This window comes from Eulemur rufifrons, chromosome 7 (genome assembly GCF_041146395.1).
Source record: "Eulemur rufifrons isolate Redbay chromosome 7, OSU_ERuf_1, whole genome shotgun sequence".
NCBI lineage: Eukaryota > Metazoa > Chordata > Mammalia > Primates > Lemuridae > Eulemur > Eulemur rufifrons.
In genome coordinates, this window is record NC_090989.1 from 235,869,138 (window position 1) to 235,885,667 (window position 16,530).

General features: G+C 34.2%; 1 protein-coding gene across 8 annotated transcripts in view; it reads right to left on the reverse strand.

Annotated features, from left to right (window-relative positions):
• Positions 1-16,530, reverse strand: part of NFIB (nuclear factor I B) — a 413,017-nt gene that overhangs the window by 69,985 nt on the left and 326,502 nt on the right. The gene's annotated exons all lie outside the window — the stretch shown is intronic.

Below are 16,530 nucleotides of genomic sequence, written 5' to 3' on the forward strand. Positions count from 1 at the left end.
GGGTCAAAGGACATAAATTCTTTTAAAGCTCTTGGTAAAAACTGTCAAGCTGCTTTCCATAAAGATTTTTGCCAATTTATACTCCCCGGGGCAGGCGGTGAATGTGTCCATCTCACAACCCCGCTGCCAGAATTACAAATTAATAGGGAGGGATTTGTTTTTAATTGTGGCAAGTTGATAGGGAAAAGATGTCATTACATTAATGTTAAATTTGTATTTTACTTAATTATAATAAAATTGAATTTTTCCCAGAGACATATGCATTATTTCTCTAAACAGAACTTCCAAAAATGGAACATTTGAAAAAACCAGAATACTCAAAAAAACACAAGCATTTAAAAAATGTAGAATAGGAATTGTGATCTGGGGGATATTTTATTTGTAACATTAATGAGATTACTTCTACAGTCTCACAGTTAATGAGATAATAATGTTGGCTACTAATTTATCATTGATTTTTTTCTCAATATCCAAAAAAGTATTTACTTATTCCTAGTTTCTCAGAGTTTTAAAAAGTTTTCTGATGAGAATAGTTATTGAATATTGTCAAATGCTTATTTGGCATTAGTAGAGATTATCCATTTTTTCCCTCACAGCATTTATTGTTGTTATATATTACTGGATTCTTTGATGAAATTATCTTTGCCTGTCCATGGAAGACAGTTCTTTTTATTTACTCTTTAATTGGTTTGCTCACAGAACTCATAGTTGCTTCCAAATTTTCCATATGTAGTTGGAAAACTTTTACGAAAATTTTTTGTATTTTATTTGTCAAGTTTTTATACTTGAGTTATATGCATGCTTCATGAAATGGGTTGGATGACGGTCCACTAATCTTTATGCTCTGGAACAAAACAAAATTTGGTTTCATGAAAAGTTCTTGAAGGTTTAGAAAAATTTACTGGTAAAATTTTCCTCCCCAAATCTGTTTCAGAGAAAATTCTTAGACAACTTTGAGTCTTTCATGAATATTACTCTACTACTGCTTTCTGATGTTGAGATAATTTTACTACATTCTTTCCAAGAAAATCTTCAGTTTTTCAGATTTTTAAATTCATTAGCACAGATATTTTATAGTTTACTAAGTGGGCTATATTTATTTTATGTTATAACAAAATTATATGTATGCTTTTCTGTCTTTTCAATGGATGTGGAAGGTATGCCTCCCCAAATGCACTAAAGGATAGAGTTAAAAAGGCAGCCTGAGCAAGACTACCAAGACTCAGCTCTGTCATTTATTATGTAAAACTAAGGCAAGTTGCTTAGCTTTTCTACCCCTCACATTTCTCTTCTCTACAATACAGATGGTAATCATAGTTCCTATGAGTAGATATGAAAACTGTATATTGTTTTCAAGTAACAGTAAAGAGGCAGGCATTTCAAGAGAAGGAAAAGAGAAGGTAGAACTTCAAATTAACACATAGAAAACATAACACAATGAATAGGAATGCAATCAAGACAGACAAAATAAAGAATTAGGATGTAAAAATACATAATAAATATGAAGTAAAATGGAATAAAATGAAGTACATCAATCATTACAATAAATGTAAGTGGACTGAATTTTTCCATAAAGAGTTTCCATCAACTGAAGGAAATAAAATCCAACTATCTTCAAGGAACACACCTAACACAAAATGATAACAAGAACAAGAACAAAAAGTTCTAAATAAATGGGTAGGCAAAGGGAAATCAGGCAAATTAAAACAAAAAGAAAACAGTGTCAATTAGCAATGGTTAAGAGGGAATTTAAGACGAATTACAATGAACAGGATAAAGAGCATTATAAATGGATAGAAGGCACAATTAATAAAGAAAATAAATCATAATCCCACATGTACTAAATAATATTGTGAACAAATACATAAAACAAACTATTAAAATACAATAAACTTGATAAAAATACAATCATGGTGAGAATTTTTAATACATCTCTTTTAAAACTCAACATGACTATTAGACAAAGACTAACTTTATATCATTCAAACATAAATTATATTTTACTTATATGACCATGAAACTTTAAAGAAAAATTGATCATTTCCTTGACTAGGAAGACAACTTTAACAAATCTCTACAAGTAGAGACTTTTTTAGGCCATACTGTCTCCTCTGGCAAATAAAATTAAAAGTAAAAAATAAAAAGTGAATAAATATTCTGAACTACCTAGAAATTAAGAAAATATACCATGAACCAAAGGATAAAATCAAAAGAGAAATTATAAACTATCTAGAAAACAATGAAAAAAAACAAACAAACACAAAAGAAAGAGATAAATTACTTACCATAAGAGAAAGAACAGCAAAATAACCCAAGAAAAAATAAAAAGATGAAATTACAGATAAACCTGAAATTAACAAATTAGAAAAAATAGAAATATTTAAAACAATAAATAAAGCAGAAGATGATTCTCTGAAAAGACAAGCAAATCAGAAAAACCATTTGCAAACCTGATTAAGGAAAAAAAGAGAAAGCAAAAAGATACAAGTACGGTAATGCATTGCTTAACGACAGGATATGTTCTGAGAAACGTGTCTGTCCTTAGCCGATTCCGTTGTTGTCACCATAGAGTGTACTTAAACAATACACTACTACACACGTAGGCTATATGGTATAGCCTACTGCTCCTAGGCTACAAACCTGTGCAGTATGTTACTGTACTGACTACCTAGGTAATTGTAACACAAAGGTTAAGTACCTGTTTATCGAAACGTATCTAGACATAGAGAAAGTACAGTAAAAATACTGTTATAATCTTAAAGCACCACCAACATATATATAGTTCACCTTGACCGAAACATTATTATGCAGTGGCGAGATTGTACAAACAGAAAGGAGAAATGACCATAGACACCAAATATATTTAAAGAATTGTAAGAGAGTAACACATACAACAGAACTTAAATGGACAATTATTTAGTAAAATAAAAGTAACCAAAATTGAGCAAAGAAGTAGAAAACCTGAATGGCTCAATTACCCTAGTGTAGTGGTTCCCCAAATTTGCTCAGCATTGGAACCACCTGGGATTCTTGAAAACGATTTGTGTTTAGCTTACAACCCCAGCTATTCTGATTTCATTGGTATGGGATGAGACCTCGACACGATGATTTTTTACAAGTTCCCCCCAGGTGTCTGAAATGTGCAGCAAAGTTTGGGAACCACGATGCCAGCACATTCGAAATGTGGTCCCAGAAGCACCAGCGTTGGTACAACCTGGGAGCTTTTTAGAAACACAGGAGGACAGGCTCAACCCCAGACCCTTGGAATCAGAATCTGAAGCTTAAAAGGATTTGCAGGTGATTCATAGGTACTTTAAAATTTGAGAACCCTACAACATATTAGAAATATGATTAAGAACCACCTTTGAAAACGGCACCAGATCCACATGTGTGCACAGCTAGATTTTATGTATCCTTTATCTAGCCTTTAAATTCCAATGCTGTATAAACTCTCCCAGGCCTTAGAAAATGATGACAAGCTTCCTTGTGAATAAAGCTCTCTTATGAGCCTTTATGAGGTCAGCAAACCTTGAATACCTAAATTTGTAAACTCCCTCGTCAAAACAAAGCAAGCAAGCAAGCAACCAGAGATAGAGAAAAAAGGTATATGAGCGTATCAGGATGCTGAAAATGTACTTGACATGAAGAAGCCAGCTTACCTAACAACAATCTAAGCAAAAACAGAGATAAAAGCAGACAATACAGACTCTTTAGCAAAATCCAACAAGAAATTATTCTAAAAGGAGAACACTAGTCTGCCACTCCTAGATTCCTAAACTCCCCCAGCCGCCTCTCATCTTTTTTCAGTCTTTAAAAATGTAATTTGGAAGTAAGCCAGTCACAAAAAGACAAATACTGTATGATTTCACTTACGTAAGATATCTAAAGTAGTCAGACTCACAGAAACAAACTAGAGTGGTGGTTGCCAGGGGCTGGGGAGAGGGGGGAATTGGAAATTGTTATTTAATGGGTATTGAGTTTCAGTTTTCCAGGTTGAAGAAGTTCTGGACGTTAGTTGTACAACAATGTGAATACGGTTAAGTCTACTGAACTTAAATTTTAAAAATATTATATTTAATGTGGTAAATTTTATGTTATATGTATTTTACTAGAATTGTTTAAAACGTAGTCTAGAATTTGAAACCCAGATAATTGTTACCATATTCTTGTTTATATAAATGCAATAACAACCTTTTATATTGGCATTATGTCTCTAATCTTATTTACAACAATTACTTAGGCATAATTCTCAGCTTAATTGTTACTATCCTCATGATTAGTCTCTATCTGCAACTATATTTATATACTTATACTTTCCTGTTCCTAAATTTTTTTATTGAGTCATCACTTTGCCAGCTGGAGTAGGTTTTCAAGTAAATTTTTTACAAAGAAAGTAGGAGACTCTATTTTTTGAGACTGTGAATAAGAAAGAATATATTTCTATTGTCCTTGGAGGTAAAACTCCTTGAACAGAAAAAAAAAAAAATTTGTTCATCATAATTCTAAGTATTCCTCCACTGTCTTCTGGTATTTATTGTTGACAAAAAGAAATATACAGTAACTTGGTTTTCATCCAAGGTGGTTACAGGACTTTCTTTTTCATCCATGAAATACGAAAATTTCAACAGGACATATTTAGATACACGTCTCCTTTTACGATAATTGGCTAGAAAGAGTTAGCTCTTTTGATCTACATATTTCAATCACTTTTAGCTCATACAAATTTTCTTCATTTGCCTTTGATTCTGTTTCTCTCCACAAAGAATACCTAAATGAACATTGAATTTTCCTTTCTCCTATCATCAACCTTTTCCTCATCATTTTACCCTCTCTGTTCTTTCCCTCTGCTTTTGAGGCAAATATCTTGAGTTTGTCCTCTATATTAATAATTATTTCCATAATATCAGTTCTGTTTCTTACTCCTCCCATGAAGACTTTAATTGCATGAAAGCACCTTTAGTTTCCTTGCTATTCTTTCTCATCTCACATAGTACCATATTCATTGAAGCTATTATTTTGGGGGTTCATTTTTCATATAAACCTTCTCTGAGTAAACAAATTGTTTTCTCTGAAATTTTTTCTAGTTTTTCATTTTTAAAGATATTTTCTTCTGAATCTTGGTGATGTACCTTTTTCTCTTGATTTTCAATTCTTGACTGGTGCTGATTTCATAGGTATACACATGTCAAAACTCATCTAATTGTACACTGTATGTATGTAATTATGCCTCAGTAACATTAAAAAAATTTCACCTCCTTGAGAAAATGAGCTATAAACAGTGGTTTCCAAATTTTCAGAAAGTGATAATATTTCTGCTGCAGAAAAAGAATCATAAGTAAATCAAAAATATTCAATGTAATCAGAAAATTTTTTGAAGATATTAAATGCCATCAGTCTTGTATTATTTGCAACTTCTAGAAAGTTTTCTTACTAGCTTCCTCATTTGTGATCATGTAAACTCTAGCAACACGATAGTACTCTCCCTACAGATTAGTAAACAAAAGCATAAAAGTAGCAAACAGGACTTCTCTATAATTCAGCATCAGATTTGGCAAAGAGAAGCTCCATCCATTTGAGACTAGTATTCTGAATCGAGCATCATAATAGAACACTGCAATTCTCAGTCAGATACCTCCCTACAGATCATGCTACACAGATTAGGAGATCAGAAAAATCTTCCAGTCATGTCTGGGATGCAGTCTACCCACAGGGCAGAAGAGGATCACTGTAACCATCTCTGCAGAAGCACTTGCTTTTTCTGGCCTAGGTCAGGTCCTCGGTAGGGGGATGATCTCAGGTACTGCAAGAACAGGTTATTTACTTACTCTATTAATTGGCTAAGCCTTCACTTCATAAATCGTGGACCTTGCTGAGCATTGCTTCTGGCCAGGCATTGCCTTAGATATTAGGCTTACAGTGAGAAGAATACAATCTCACCTCAAGCTGTTCAGAATTCAATAAGGGGAACAGACATGCAAACAGACATGAAACAATGCACCAAGCACTAGTACTATAAAACCGTACTGCAGAGAGGGTCGGAAGAAGTCTTGCTGAAGAGGTGACAAAGGAATACAAGCATTCTAGGCAGAGAAACAACATGAGCAAAGACACAAGGGGGAAGCACGTGGCTAAGACTAAGGCTAAATGCATGCTCCATGTGTGCAGAGGACAAATCATGAAGGGCCATATCATATTTCATGCTAATGAGCTAGGCTTAGCCTAGAGTGGGGACCTTGGAAGCATATAAGGAGGGCAATGAAATAATCAGATTTGCACATTATGGACATCACCACAGACCTGTAATGGATATATCAGAGAGATTAAGACCCTAGGCAAAATACCGGCCACAGAGATTAGGAAATTATTAAAATGATCTAGATGAGCCAAAGGGACAGAGTGTAAATATTTTTTAAAAGTAATAATGCATTAAGATTCAGCACTATCTTCTTTTTAAAACATTTTGCCTTCCTCATCCTATAAGGAACTCCATCAGCGAGTGGCCTGAGCCTCGAATCCCTTCCTCTGCTCTTCTTTTCCACACACACTCTGTCAAAAGCTCACAGGTACTCCCTTCTTCACCTGTCAACACCACGTCAGATAACACAATCCATGTGTGCTGTTTCTGGACATCAACGAGGACAAATTAAGTATAAAGTAGCAGAATGTTTTATCATGTCCCAATGAAAATGATCATCTATTTCTTACTTATTTAGAAAATACCGCTCTGCTTGGAAAGTACTTCAATTCAGAAAATGAAAGCAGTCCCAAAACCCCCAATTTTAAAACTAAAAATCCACCACATTTAAAAAAAACTGTCACACAATAAACAATGGAGGCAACATCTTATAATTCATCATGTCACTGTTTGTTTCATGTCCTTAACAAGTGCACGCAATGATTTTAATAACAATTAGATCAAATCTGAAAGTCAAGTGGTTTTCCTGACTTCTTCCTCCTGAATACTGTGGGGACATGGATATGCTCAAAGTATAGAGTGTGTGTGTGGTGGGGGCGGGGGGGGGCATGGCAGGGAACCATCTAGTAGAAATAAGAATTAAAATATCTCAGTGAAAACAGGAGTTTGGCCTGACTTTTATTATATAAAAGAAGATGAAAGAGGTCAACATCCCTAAAAAGCAGTATTAAGTTGAAAGACCCAAAAAGACTTGTAACAACTCTGAGAACAAAAATCTGATTATTTTTCTTAAATTCTTCTATGGTCAATGACATTATTAAGCAAAAGCTAACAGGAGTCAAATTACCACCCCAAAGTACTTGTTTAAATCATTTGATACCTTGATACTCTTTTATAGTTACAGAAAAGGGAAAAAAAATGAGACTTTAGTAGATTTGCCCAATATTTTTACATCATATACTTTAATGCTATAAGGTAGAAAGAGACTAATACTCAGGTAGCTAGATATATATATCTACTTAATATTTTATTCTGTTTGCAATATATTACTATAGAATTCATCCCTCTTTCCAAGCATGATGCTTTAATACACAAGTAGGGGGTCGCCTTGGTGCCTTTGTACAGGACAGCTAAGTCCAGCAAGCTTAGCTTCTGCAGAGTTCAGTGATTTTAACTAGCCTGGAGCAAGTCCACTATATCTGTGACACAGAACAATCCCAGCTTTCCAGCTGTGAGGAGGAAAATGCTTTGCATTATTAAATTGTAGCTGCATGCTGCAAAAGCAGACCTTGTAAATATAGAGAGGGAAAGGAATTTAAATTGGGAAAAAACTCTAGATGCAGGCAGTCTTTGTAAAAGGAACATGAGATACTTGGGTAAAAGAACTACCACTAAAATATTGCCCAGAGCAGTAGGTACAGTCATGACCTCTCCTAGAGGCATTTATGACTGGGACTTTTAACTGACCTTCTCCTTGGGAAATCGAGACATTCAACAAAGAAAAAGTATATATACATTATAGCAACATCTTTTGAAATGCAACAAATTACAGCGTATTTATGTGTAACCCTTCTTGGAAGTTTTCTGGAAGTAGATGCAGTATAAATTAATTAAGTGCCTACATCAATATATTAACATTTTATTTGGACTGTATGTTACCTTATGACATCATTTTAGATACCACAAGACCCTGAAATACAGTTAAGAAAAATAAAAGTCTGAATAACCAACTGTAGCCCATGAACTAGGCCTTTCTCTCATAGCATTGTGAAAGGAGAGTATTTGCTGTGTTTAAATGACACTGTGACTGTGCACCACGTTGGTCACTGACCTGCACAAATGCAGAGCACTTGGCACTTGAGAAAATATGAAGTAGAGGAAAAGATGGGAGTTACTGAGCTCTAGCAACTGCAATAATGAAGTGGAGGAAGCCTTCTCCATCAGTGATCTGACCCCACAGCCTCAGAAACTCTCAGCTAACATCACTCCCTAAGCTCATCCCACCCTTGGCACGGGTCACTCAAGATCAGCTCCTCACCCTCCGCCTACTGCCCCTTCTCTCAGTAACTACAGCCACTCCATCTGCCCCCAGTGCCCACACTGGTCTGCCAGAAGGCCCAGACTTGGTCTTGCTAATGCATCTTAACACAAAGCTTTATTATTTCTTTCTCTTCATAACAATGAGTGCTGTAAGCACATGGGCTGAGCATAGAAAAAGGCCAAACTTTTCTCATCTTATCAAAAGGCAATGTACCACAATAAATTTTATTATTTATTGAGGATGGGGAAAGTGGAACAAGGAAAAAGGTACTAGTCATGTACTGGAATTATTACTGACTTAAGTTTTTGATCTATGAAAATAAAATAAATTTTAACCTACATTTGCCAAAAACTAATTGGGACCTTGGGCAAGTCACTTAACCTCTTTGCACTATTTTCCTAGGTAAAATGGAGAAGTTGGACTAGCAGTCAATAATCATTTACATCTGATATTTCTTTGAATACTGTTTCTGAAAATGTGTCAAGCAAAAAAAGATATCGAGTTATAGTAATAAATTAATATTTTTGTAAAAAATTTACCTGCCTACTGGGAAAGAGATGTGTAAACAAAAGTTTACAATATAAAGCAGCAATCATGATGGAGGCAGAGATGTCCAGCCCTGCCTGGGGGAATCTCATAAGATGCATGGAATAGTTTGGATATAAAGTGTGAACAAGAGTTTGTAGGGTGGATACAATCCTGGCAGAAGAAAGAGCATATCACATGGAAGAAAGGGAAAGGAAGAGAATTTGGTATCTAATGTTGAGCAGCATTTAAAGTCACGACATAGAACACAGGTTTATAAGTAGTGAGCCACCAGGGGCTTTTAACCAAGTCAGATTTATGTTTCAGGAACTATATTCATATATAAGATCAAAGAAAGAATAGGGAGAGAAGAGGCAATTATAAGGTTTGTGCACAATTTCAGGTAAGAAATGGTGTCTAGAGCCCAAATAAGGGTAATGGGAACTGAGAGGTGGGGGGTGAATTCAAGAGACCTTTCAAAGTAGAATATGAAGGAATATTTGGAGGATATATGAGAAGGAGGGCCTGAGAAAGAAATCATTAGCTTTTCTAACTAAGGGTGTCTGGGTAGATTCTGGTGGTTCCAAGATTTTTTACAAAGGGTAAATTAACTTTGGAAATGTTAAATTTGAGTTGACCATCTAGTGCAACATGTCCAAAAAGTAGTTGGACATGTAAGTCTGAAACATTAGGAGAGAGATGTGTTTCAAAGATATACAACTAGGGAAAAAAAATTAATGTACTTTAAAAATCACAGGAGATACTGAAAATACATAGAGGACTAAAGAAAAAATCTGGTTAAGAAGAGGCAAAAAGTCACTCTACGTGATGCGTGCGATGTGCACTGTCTAGGGAATGGACATGCTTGAAGCTCAGACTCGGGGGGATGGGGGGGAATGGGCAATATATATAACCTGAACTTTTGTACCCCCATCATAAGCTGAAATAAAAAAGAAAAGAAAAGAAAAGAAAAGAAGCAAAAAAGGAAAAAAAAAAGTCACTCTAGGTAACTAAAAGAAACCAGAAAGGTTCCTGGATTACCAGGAGAGGTCCTCTAAGCAAAGTAAAAGTTTTAAACAGATCGTGGACATCCAATAAATACTCAAGAATATAGAAGCAGGAACAGATGGAAAGAAACCAGTGGACTCAGTTCATAAAAAGTCATGAATTTAATGGGAATCATTTCAGTAGGGACAGAAGCCCAGTTGCAGGAGAAATCAAGATGAAATTTCAGCATCTTTCATGTCATGTCATGAAAAAGAAGAGAGAGATCAGACATTTGGTTGAATGGGTTTGTCTTAGAAGGAGCAAAAGATGTATTTTTAAAAAATTGGAAATAACTTGGCAGGTAGGAGTCAACAGAATAAGGGAAATAGAAGAGGAGGGCGAAAAAGAGTAAAAGACAGACAAAAGTTTCAATGGACGTAGAAAGCTGGTGGCTTCAGAAAGAATAAACACCATGGAAAGGAAATTGGGAAAAAATATTTATACAATGTTAATACAAGGGTCTAAGATAAATTCTTGCCAGGGAAAAAGTAATCTCTAAAGATACATTTGTACTCTTTCTCGTGTCAGTATTAAAAACCATGTAACGAATTCATTCCACCTTTCTTTTGATGCCAAAAGGCTTACAACAAAATTTACTTTCCAAAACCTTCAATTCCATTCCATCATGAGACTTAGAAGCAACTGTTTCCCCTCCTTTATAAATTCTCTAACTTTGCTGTCATCTTAAGTCGTTAGAGAAGTGTGGCATAAAAATTCACATTTCTATTTGGTTCCATTATCAAACGATACTTTCTGCAAGAAACCTTCTTGATCAAAGTAGCTGGAAGAAAAAGGAGAATGAAAAAACCCTCACTTTTATCAAGCACCTGCTATTTGCCAAGTGTGTTCTCCTATCTGATCCTCACAAGTGCCATGAATATAATTGCGCTGAGTTTTGGAGAAGTTGGCTGACTTGTTCATTCATCTCATGGCCCCTTATGATTATTGTCAAAGATAGAGCCTTGATACAGGCATAAATTTTAATTTCAAAGTTCATGCCCTTTCCAATCTACCATGCTCCCTACATTGGTTGAAAACAGTGTTTCACAATTGTAAACTCCCAGGAAACTTGAGTTGTAGTATTAATATTTAGTCTTTATCATATATACAAAATTTTATGTGTTTTTATGAACAAAAAAGTTTGGCAAGAGCAAGGTTGTGCCTTGCTCTTGCCAGGTTTGTGCCTAATTCACTTTATCTTCTACAGTATCTATAGAGCTTAGTGCCATGCACACAATAGACAGTCAATAAATATCTGTTGGCTGAAAAATTCCCCCATAGATAGCTCTTTCTGAGTGGCTCATGGTTCTTGGTGTAAAGTGGTGTATTTTCCCAAATCTCCAAGGGCAAATGGCTGTCTCTGCTTCTAATTTTGAGTTGACGCAATCCATACCCCTGCTGCCTGGAATATAGTGTTTAATTCTGAACTTAGCTACCAGTGGGCAACTAATATTATTTGTTGTCTAATAGGGTAGGTGATTGGGGAGATATGGAAAAATCTCCTTCTCTCAGGACCTTACAGGATATTCCTAAATTGTCTTTTTTTTCTTTAATTAAATATCACAAGTAATGAGGCTAGAACCACTGTAGAGGCTGGGCATGGTGCCAACTGCTATGTAGATCAACCTTTGAGGAATAGGTTGTATATAAGTATCCATAATATAGCCTGTAAAAATACGTAGCTGGGGTGGGGAGCTATCACCCTTCTGGCGCTTTAAGAATAATTTGTGAACAAAGCACTTCCCTCATCTTCTCCTCCTTTCCTCTGAATCCTATCCTGAATTTGAACATTAAGAACTTTATTATATGTGAGGTCTCCAACAAGTTAGAAGATAAAGAAGAAAAATGTTTCTGAAACAAAATCTATTAAGAAAAAAATCGTTTGATTTTTAGCACTGACTCTGGCACAGACCTCATTCTCACATTACTTAAAAGCTTTACCTACGATGTCATGTCTTAACCACTGTTAACCAATCCTTTCACTGTCTTTCTACATATACTTTTATGAATAGAAAGCCTGTTTATAGTCCATTGCATATTGTCTAGTGCCAAGTTTAAAATTACTTTCAAGTATCATGAAATTGTGCATTTTACCCCGTTAAAAACATCTTGATTCTGATGGATAGAATCAATGAGGACATGAGAAGGAGTGGATATGAATTTATTAATTTGGGAGTGAACAGGATATGATTTTTAAAAATCAGAGTAAATGTTCTCTTTTTGTTGACCTTGAACATTATATTCTAAGATAAAACATGTTCCATGAGGTCCTCGAGAGTCTGTGCAAATTTATCTGCCTTTATATGCAAATAACAAAAAAAGTTTTATTATTTCTGTAAGTATTAGAGAGTATTAAGCTTGTCTCAAATTTCAAGATTTGTAAAAACTAAGTGAAAAGTCAAGGACATATGGGCCCTAGTGATCCCAACAGATGACAGCTAATACTGCAGATTTTGAACTAGTTTTCTTGATAATTATTTGGTTGGTTTTTATTAGTTTCATGACAACCCTGTGTTGGCTGCAATTTCCAAACCTATAAAATAAGGTTGGAGAGAAAGATATCTCAAAATTTTTATGATTTAGAGAATTTCTTAAGTGTAGGACAGGCATATTGCTATGGTTAACAGATACTACTCATTTAATTATTTATTTATTTAGTATCATTCTTGTTCCACAGAGGATATAAGGTGGCTTATTCAAGGTACACCCAATATATGGTCCTAAAGGTTCCCAGAGGTTTTGTCAGGCTACATGCAAACATATAAAATAGAACAAGCACCCTATAAAACCTGCAAAAGAGAAAAGTAGGATGTTAAGTCCATGTCATTCCAAGTAAGAAAGTTCCAGTTAATAATACTTGAAAAGCTTTTAAAATGTTTACATCATAAAATTTGCAAGAACTGTCTTAGATTCAACATTTCTTTATCATATTATCAGCCAACAGAGAGTTTCCCACAGAACTACAGCCTTCCTGAACTCCAAAATGAAGCATCAGCTTGGAATTGACTTAGAGGCAAAAATCTGACTTCTAGATTGCCTTATTTTCCTTGGCTATTACCCATTCTAGTATTTGGCAAGCCATTGAGATTGGGAAGTCTAAAAGACTCAAGGAATGTAGAAACACAAAATTATTAGGCAAGCCAAAGCTAATTTCAAAAGATTACAGTTCAATCAATCACACATTTCCTAAAAGTGGCAGTGGAGTTTTCAATTACTTGAAGTAAAATTAGATCTGAGCCTAAGTCCTTAGATTAATGGTTTACCTTCATCTGGTGCACTATAGTTTGGTATAGTTGTGAGAGGACACTTGCAGTTCTATTTCTTAGGAGAGATTAACCTGATATTCAAAAAGTAGTAACTGAATATGAACATATAACTTCTGACTCTATCAAAAACAAGGGCAATGTGCATCATGAAAAAATGAAGTGGTTTAGTGCCTCTTGAACACAATCACAATGCTATGTCCTTGAGTACCATTGAAGTTTAGAGCACCTTAGCCCTGAAAAGATTATGGTACCCATGATTACCATGTAACAAAGAATAAAAACAAAAATATCAAGTCACAAATAGTTTAAGAAAATACCATAAAGACTATTTCAATGCTTTCTAACATAACAAATACAAAAAAAATACTTAAATGCTTTATAAAATAACAAATACCAAATATTCCTCCTCCCCAAAATGTGTTTTTCTTTGCTTGTGCTTAAATAGTAATTCCAATGGAGAAGCACACGTTAAAAACTAAAGGCCTATCTCTAGACGTCCATACTACAGGTTGAAGAGCATTAGGGTCACCCTTCAGAAGTTCTTCTGAATCAGCAAGAAAGTAGTCTCCAAGTCAGACAGTCTTGTCTGATGCTGGAGAAAAGCCAAGCCAGAGGGGGTGTTCATTCTGTGGGCAGATATATGCATCTGCACTTATAGGATGATTGGATGCGATTCCATCTTCATGTCAACTGTGGGGACCAGATTTCAAAGAGCCTATATCTCCAAAAGGGCTTGAATTCTTGCCATCTCTTCCCAAGCTGTTGGGAAATAAACACAGGAGTAGATGGTAGCAATTTCCATGGGTTGCACATCTCTTAGTGGAAAACTACCAGTGATGACAAAATGTTGGTAATCAAGGTGATCTTTTTCAAAAGTTTAGCTTCTCTTTATTATAGCAATATGAGCAGCAAAGTGATTTGATTGGTCTTTGTGGCAGTAGATGGAATTTTCCCCTAAATAGATTATGCCTTCTTGAGATACTGAATCTCGATTTTGGAGATCGCACCTTGCAGCCAACACCAGAATAAAGAGATGAAAGCTTCCTAAAGATAAATTATGCACCAAAATAGCAAAGATGCTCATATTTATGAAAGGAGCTTTTAATAGTGTATAATATACTTTACCCCAATCAACTATAAAACAAAAAACTTATCAAGTTCTGATTATTCACATTTAAAATTAGAAAATGTTCTATATCCCTAGTAGCTTGATTTATTAATATTGCAAGGTATTATAGAACAAACTCTTACCTTCATCAAAAATTCCTTAATAATCTGTATGCTAAGTCCATAACAGAATTTCTTAATAAGCTCTATGGTTAAGTTCATAATATAATGATACACAAAGAATGAAGCATGTTAAAATGATGTAATACTTCTGAATAATCAAAGAAAATCCTAATGACATTCCATTTAAGTTTAGTATTATGTGTATTTTAATATATTCTAGTTCTAAAAACTAGAATCAATGTACAATTTACATATGTACAACTTTTGACTAATAATAAAATGTAATTATAATATCCCAGTTTCAGGGCATAGTCTCAAAAAGGTTTGATCTCCAAGGAAAATTCAAAAGGAAAAAAATTGGAGGTATTACACCTTTATTGTTTCTGTTTGCCACATTACATGCAAACAGAAAAATTAAGAGATGCTACATTGAATGAATGCAGCAAAAGAAAAATTTAACCAAATTTCTTGACAAATATTGAAAAATTGAATTCTGATGTTACATAGCTATTCAAAGATTATTTGGTCACCTCAAGTAGAGAACAGTTTTAGGTGAGCATAACTCCTTCTGTACATGTTCAGAAATGCCTTTCAAACAATAACTGCTTTATTAATTTCAAATCAAGTTGCCATTCAAATGCAAGAACATATCCATTGTTTAGTCTGACATAATTCTTATCAACTCTTTCTGCAAAGGTCCCCCTCATTCTTTGTAAGATGAGCGAGAAGGCTTTTAAAAAATGTTTGTATACATTTCACTTTTGGCTATCATGGTACACAGAGAAAATATTAGTCAAATAAAAAGGAGAAATCTTTGTAAAGCTAAAAGATATTATAAATGAATGAAATTTTCTCACCTTCAGAAAATTTCTCACAAAATTTATTATGCTCTGAATAGTTTGTCTTTTTGGAAAGATAACTGAAAAAATTTTAATCTCCCACCCACATGAAAAAATAAATAAATTAACTGAGAATTACACTTCAAATTGCTCCTTTTTTAAGGTTTGCTCTCAATTTGTAGTAATATAAAATGATTTATGAAGGAAATTTTTAAAAATCAACTTAGCATACATTTTAAAATCTATCTTTAATTAGAACTTTTTATCTTTAAAGTATATACTACTTTTGTCAAATAATATGATTTTGTACACTACAGAATAAATTAATATATACTTGGAAAAGGATAAATATTCTAAGGTAAAAAAGAAGAAAATACAGGCAAGACTGGGAAAGAAAAATATATTCTGTTTTGACTTTGCATTTTTACTTGTCTATTTACTGCAGTATCTTTCTAATATCATTGTAAGACAAAAATTGGTCTGATATACTTTCTTGCAATTTAGGGGTTTGTCGGGTATTTTAACCTCACATTAGCTAAGCACTGTTACAAGGAAGATCAAACAATGGAGGACCTAAAACAAAATCTACCTGAATTTTTATTATTTTTTTAAGAAACCTTTTGGTTTATTTTCAAATGAAAAGATAGATGAGATTATTTGAGGAGGTGGAGGGCAGATGTGGCTGGTTTGTTTTTTTGTCTGTTTTGTTTTGTTTTTATTAGTTTATTCTTAGAGCACTTTTTTACCAAAGTCACAAATATAATTAACATTCTTACAATAATGAAAAACTCCTTGTGTTAGTTTTATCTCTTGAGAAAAAACACTGCTCTTAAATCAAAAGCAAAATGTTATATGTTCAGATTTTGGAGCAACGAAACTACCAAGACAGCCAAGTTATAAAAGCCCATTTTCAGATCTGGAACAACTTCTGAAAATAAAGAGGGTATTTGGCATACCTTGTACTATAGAAAAAGTCCGACTTTCATTATTTCCTGATTCTGGGGATCCAATAAAAACCTTATGGAATAAAAACTATCGCACAAATCCTTCAGTGAAAACACAACCAACCACTACCACTACCCTCCTTATAAAGGAATGAGAGTTTGATAAACTACGGAAATTTTTACTTTTTCTTGTGAGTTTTAAAAGAAAGATTAAAAGGTTCAT